The sequence below is a fragment of the Pinus tabuliformis genome, chromosome 8 (genome assembly GCF_031772625.1).
Source record: "Pinus tabuliformis cultivar Carrire ecotype Pingquan chromosome 8, CPIR1, whole genome shotgun sequence".
Taxonomy (NCBI): Eukaryota; Viridiplantae; Streptophyta; class Pinopsida; order Pinales; family Pinaceae; genus Pinus; species Pinus tabuliformis.
Window position 1 is genome coordinate 1,438,370,065 of NC_142294.1, and position 6,754 is coordinate 1,438,376,818.

Here is a 6,754-nt window from a genome sequence, read left to right on the forward strand (position 1 = left end):
TTTTCTGCTGTGATTTTCCTAACATTCTTGGGTTGCTTAATCTTGCATACGCTCCAAATATAGCTGAAATTACCACAACACCCTTGCATTGTTCCATGGCCTTCCTGTCTTATTCATACACAAGGAACCCTGGGGTACGGTAATTGGCAAAACCACAAGGAAAATCAGTCCCTTCAGAATAATGAAATACCTTTTTCTTTCCTTCACATCCAGATTTCCACTGAAGGTCACTGGACCTGCTGCTGAATTCGGGTTTTCAGGTCCTTTCATGCACTATAGCCGATATTTACCAAATAACTCTTCTTTTTGAATCTGATGAACAATAACCGAGACTACCATCAACAACGAAACATAGTTTTAGCCTGATTGCTTTTACAGACATGCATGCCATAAGGTAATGTTTCTTGATAGATCTCTCAAATTGTTAAATATGAGGATCTCTGATTACTTGAAAACTAAGAATATAAGTGGCAAGACCGATTCGCAATGGCTGTAGCTTTCATGAGCAAATACTTCTCCACTCCATAATCTGAAGGGTATTTAAGGAACTGCATTGCAAAAGACAATAGAAATTGTATATTAATACCCATTAGGATCAAACCTTTCAGGACTCATATAAGCAAAAGTGCCCACAAAGGAATTGCATTGGGCCGAAGTGTGAGCCAACACAATTCTGACACCAAAATCGACAATCTTGACTTCTCTTATTGATTAGTAAATTGGAGGGCTTTATATCACGGTGAACAATTTTGTTCAAGTGTAGGTAATGCAAGCCCTTGAGCACCTACCTGGCAACCTCAGCCAAATAGTGTTCAGGGATTTTCTTGTGGGTTTGAAGAACCTACGCAAGGGTTCCACCATCCATGTAGTCCAACACAAAAGAGACTCATATAGTTGTACCATCTCAAATCAACATCTGTCCCCACATTGCACCTCCTTTAATAAAAACTCTGTCACGATGGTGCACATGCAAGCCTATACAACTTTTACCAAATTTCAGTTGAGGAAATCTGTGTTGACAACAAAGAGCCACTTGGAAAAATTCTTTGTTTCTGTTTGAGTTAAAAATGTTTTCATGGCGTACATCGAGTTTGGATACCAACTGTCCAGAAGAGCATGTTTCATTGTATTTTCCTTCATTTCCGGTATAACCAGAATCACCACTGGAATTCACATGGAAAAACAATTCAGTGTCTATCAACTCCATTAAATGCAATACACATATTAGATATAGGTGCATAGTCTCTATCATCTCATGTTGGTAGAGGCAGTAAAAATGACTTCAGTTATTGAGAAGTAAATCAGTCATCTAATCCAATCTAGCACAAAATTAACACCCATGGCATCCATCAACATCATGGATTGGTTAAATTTGCAGTTATGGATCCTCCCATATTCTGCTATTTCATGACCCTTCACAGTTTAAAAAATTGATAGCTTTTGCAAGCTGTAATCTTAGCAGCCAATCAAATTTGAAATTAATTAATACAATCAAACAGAATATGCAACCCACATTATGTCCAAATACGATTTGTAGACTCTGGATTCATAACGCAAAGAAATTTGTAGGTCCAAAGGAGGCTCTTTGAAAATGCTTCGATTAACTTCGTAAGAGTGTCGATATTCATTTTTTATTGTATTAAAAATGGCTGATTCGAATATGTGAATCCTCATTTTGGGTGTCATCATGTCTCTTACATATGCAAATGGCAACTGATCCTGAGGATTGAAGATTTCTAATTCATTAAATAACAGGCAAGAAAACAGCTTCTTTGGAAAGGTGTGCTTTCTCATTATCAGTGCAATATCAAGCACATCTGTAATGCCAACAACAACACACAAAATAAAAAAATCAGTTAAAGAGAGAACCAACCCCAAAACAAATCTCAGATGCTATCACACTAAAAATTCACCATAATTGAGCAAAGCTGAGTTCTCATACCACTAGGGAAGCTTTTCAAAGCTCCAAGGTTACAAGCCATTAGCACAATAATTGTCCACTTGATATCTCACAACTTCTTTGCTCCCTCCACTTTCTCCATCTGACTATAAAAATGGCTTCCTCCATGGTATGAGTATCATAGGGAAACGATAAACAATACCAAATGTAACCAATTACATGTCCAAAGCAATAAAGGCCTTGTGCGTTCTGGCACTGAAGGAGAATTGTCAATATGTCAGCTACAAAATATATCCATCCCATGTTATTAACTTATTTTTGCACACAACTAAGAAACTGATTAGAAGCATATGTTAACAATAAGATAGACAAACTTTAATGTACATTTTGCTGAATTTAATAATAGTATTGGCTTATTAGATTTGGTTTGGAACAACTTCGAAAATGAAATTGAAAATTTTGGGAGCTTTATATGCCGTTTATTCTTTTTATTTACCTTTGTTCTACTTGTCCATTGCAAGTATTAGATCAAATTCTTTAAATCCTGTAGGTGATATAGACCTTGATATAGAAGTTATCTCTATTCCACGTTTCTTGGCTGCATTCTTCATCCTGGGATCTGTAGGATCGCCCTTCAAATAATTTCAACATATTAATATGTGATACCTATTTATTGTAGTATAGTAGAAAAGAAATACCAATTCAATTAGCCTTGACCCATGATAAGCTAGAACCTACCTCATGGTAGTCAATAGTTCCAGCAGAGTCAATTTTGAATGTTGATTTCAATCCCCTTTTCTGCACAGCATCATGAAATACAGCCTTTGCAGTGGGACTCTGACAAATGTTGCCTTCCAAGAACAAGAATAAAAGGAGATTATTTTCCTGGACAGATTAGCAAATATTTTTTCAACTACTTAAGATATCTAAACTTGCAATGCTTTTATCATCCCCAATTGCAACAATAGGAGCCAGTAGAAAATCATTATCTTCTAACTTTGTAACCGGAGAACCCACAGTAAAAACCATTTTTCTGTCAAAGTTTCAAATCCCAACAGGGATCCATAAGAGTCCTGATGATGGATCCCTGTTGGGATTTGAAATGTTGATAGAAAAATGGTTTTTACTGTGGGTTCTCCGGTCACAAAGTTAGAAGATATTAACCACAGAAGTCTTAAATCCAAAATCATTATCCTTGACAAATTAGATAATAATTTTTCCACAGCTAATAATCATTATCCTTCTTGACACTGATATGCATCACGACCCTAAAAAAGCAATCATGAGCATTGAGATCTCAACAGTAACTAGTTACTAGAATTTTTTCTTTGTAAAGGATTGAAGTATTGCATAACTCTACATGAAATATTTAGTTACCACGAATTGGTAATTATTCTACAAAGTTTTTATGAAGAAGTTTATAGTGGATATTATCTCATGTGGTTGTTCTTTTTGTTCCATTTTCTACCAAGTTGAACTCCTGATTAAATATTAAAAAATGTGTATCATTATAAACTCAACAACTTATGTAAACATGAAGCAAGCACACATATTTAAATAAAACTGAAATGCATCACTCAGCACTAAAAACAGAACTATGGAAACCCAATCCTTGGCCCTGGATTCCACTAAAATGTTTTAGCTAGATTTAATGACTGAAAACACAAACATTGAGTGCAAAGATCATAATGAGCCACACTCCTAGGTGACCAGCTCTGTTTTGACATGAAACTAACAACCAGAAACACACAAAAATAATCTAGAAAATACATACTATGGAGAGACCTTATGGAAGCAGTAAATTGACCATTGAACTTAGAAAGTTCAGGCAATTGTAAGTAGCAAACAAAGTGATCATGTCAAGAGTCGGAGCCTTGCTTCAATGGCCCTCCGCACACCACAGCCTTTGATTTGATTTCTTCCTTAGAAGCATAGGGGCTTCTTTGTTAAAGGATAAGCCCTAGTCCATTAAGATTGATCATCGAAGCATCTACTTTCAGGGGTTGTATGATGGGGAAAATAGTTGAGACAAAGCCAAGGCTTTTCTGAGGTGAGATTTCCCTTCCTCTGTCTTCCGCATCCAAGGCTGGGCCTTAATGTAATGCTCTAAGTTACTAGAAATAACTAGGGAATTACTAAATACACCAAATATAGAAAGGCAACGTGGCTCAAAGTATAATAATGATGAGACACATCTATAACTCTTTAGAAATAGGAAAATATCTCTTAATAACCAAAAGATTGAAAAATCATACACAACTGTGTGAGAATGGCTATAATAATCTCCTGTATATAGTAATTAGGCCCTCCTTATTCATGAGGACCCATTTCTCCGTTAATGTACCATTTCTTTATCTTGTGTCATCATGGAAAAGTTGTACCCTAACTAACAACCCCAGCTGCCCCACAGCTTCCACCCAATCAAGAGTTGGCATTTGGCCCCTATACTCCATACTAATTTCTTTAGCAATCTTACTTGGATCTGGTTTTATTGTAAAACCGCCCAGGATTTTGTCAACAGTTGGTCCTTAAACAACAATGAAAATATTTAATGGTATTTCTGTGCTTGGTATAAATATTTAAGGTTGTTAAAAATACATTATCGTAGAGTTACTGTCTGTATTATTATTACTTACCTTGATGGGACTTTGAGAATCTAAAAACGTGTAGAGAACCGCAAACTGAAAGCTCTCGGATAAACCAAAAACATGTCATAGATGAAATGGCAATGGACATGATAAGTAGCATGCCTATTGTGGCAATCAAAGCTATTCTACCTATGAGTTCCAAAATAAATTTAAGCATTGTTGTTTGATAAAGCTAACACCACTAATAGTCCCAGGGCAACTCAATCGACGGTGGTTGTCATATAAAGTCTTATGTAAAGTTTGTGGTCCAAAATCTTTAATTAACTTTATGGATGGTGTGTGGGAGCATGCATAGATTCACCTAAAAGTTATAGTGGTCGCAGTCACAATTGACTCCATATCATGCGAGTACAAACTCGTACCTAGCTTAGTGGTTGATTCCTTTACATAAAAAAAACAGTTGCTAAAACAATCTGATGATGTATCATGGATCTAACAATGATAAAACAAGGGATAGCCATTCAGGTCTCTGCGTTGCACAAGAACTTCAATAGAATTTAGATAACGAGGCACATAAGGATAGTGCACAACCTTTAGTGTCCATGTCCTTTTGTATTTTTGATAGTTGGCTGTCGATAACTAGCTTAACGGGTTGTAAAGTTGTTCAGTGATATCTACTAAGCTGTAAACTTCACAATGGCAAGGTAAGGATGACAAAATCCCCTTGCGAGCACCTTAGGCTAGTTTTAAAAAGTAGCCAAATGAGTTATCTTAATTTTGTTGCGGTTCCACAATGTTGGTTGTTACCCTGCATTAGACCAATGTAGCCTAATTGGTGGATTCCATATATTTTTGTAGTAACCGTGTACTAAATCTCATCGGATGTTTAAGAAATTGTACATCCTAAGTTTTAATAATCCTTAAATTAGAGGTATATATTGCAGTCATTGTTTTTCATGTTTGAGTTGCACAACTTTGAGCTCAAACTTAATTCTTCGACTATCAAGCACCCACCCTGGCTTGAGAGGTCACACCCATAGCATTAATAGCCTAAGGGGATATTGATTCATCGGTGAGGTTGGTGAAGTGTTAAGCTATCCACGAAGCTTTCTCACTCTGGGCTACCCCATCCATAAGGCCCCAAGGAATGAGGCCAGGTGCAGATCTCAGAGGATTTTAACAAAATAGTTATCCCTTAGACTTGGCACCTTAGTCGAAGAATCCATCCCCTCACATCATGTCTCTTCTTGAAACGCTCAAAAGGGTAGAAGAAAATTTATATGTCCTAATAAGACGTTCGTTGGTATTCAGGCATTACTAAAATTTTCTCTCTGCAATCATTGGGTGGATTGTATGACTGTAAAAATCTCTAGTGCCAATTTATTATGATTTGTTCTAATAAAAACATAGATGAGAAAATGGGTTAGGGTTTTTAAGAATATAGAAGGTATGAAGAACCTAGCTCCTTTAGTTGAATTGAATAGAACTACAAAATTTAGTTCGCTCAAGTTAGGAATGATACAGAGAATTGTGCTTGGCATCAACATTGGATCTTTAGTGTACAATATACTATAATCTTCTACAATTGGATGGCTGAAAATAATGGTAGACATTGTGGAAGCATCATCGCAAACAATGACCAATACCGAACTCACTTGTTGAATCATTGGATGGTGGTACTCACCAAGGAAAACAAAGAGAACTCCAAAAGGCTTGAAGGTTGTAGATGAATCAGACGCCATGGCCCTCAATGTTTCTCTTCGTCCTCCTGGTCTCCTGCAAGTTCGGATTAAACCTCCAAACTTTTGGCCTGAAATGAGATGATAAGTTGTGCTAAAAATGGGTGAAGGTGCAACAATTTGGGAGGGAGAAGCTTTCAGAGAAAAGAATGAACTGAGAAAGAATGGGTGATGAATGAGGTTGCATACCATCAGAGTCATCTGCCACCCACGGATTGATAAATCCACGCAGTTCTTGGAGCGAGAGTATTCCTTTGTCAATGTAGACCCGTATTTCGATTGCGCTGATTAGTCATTGTCATCCATAAATTAATTGGAAGAGGAACTATACTAGATTTCTCAGCAAACCCATATCTTCCATCTACATTGCATTCAAAATCATGACGCTTATCATCATTTGTAATCTCAAGATTCACATTAGAGCCTTGGGATTTGCAGTCCTTACCTCTTCCCGTATGTTCTTCTTCTTCCGCACAATCCGAAGGTGTTAATTGCATATTCTCCTTGCGAAAATCCTCTTGAGAATT

The 6,754-nt window shown here is 36.7% G+C and overlaps 1 pseudogene; it reads right to left on the reverse strand.

The window, feature by feature from the left end:
* Nucleotides 1–455: 455 nt before the first annotated feature.
* Nucleotides 456–6,428, reverse strand: LOC149241100 (uncharacterized; annotated as a pseudogene).
* Between the last annotated feature and the right edge of the window lie 326 nt (nt 6,429–6,754).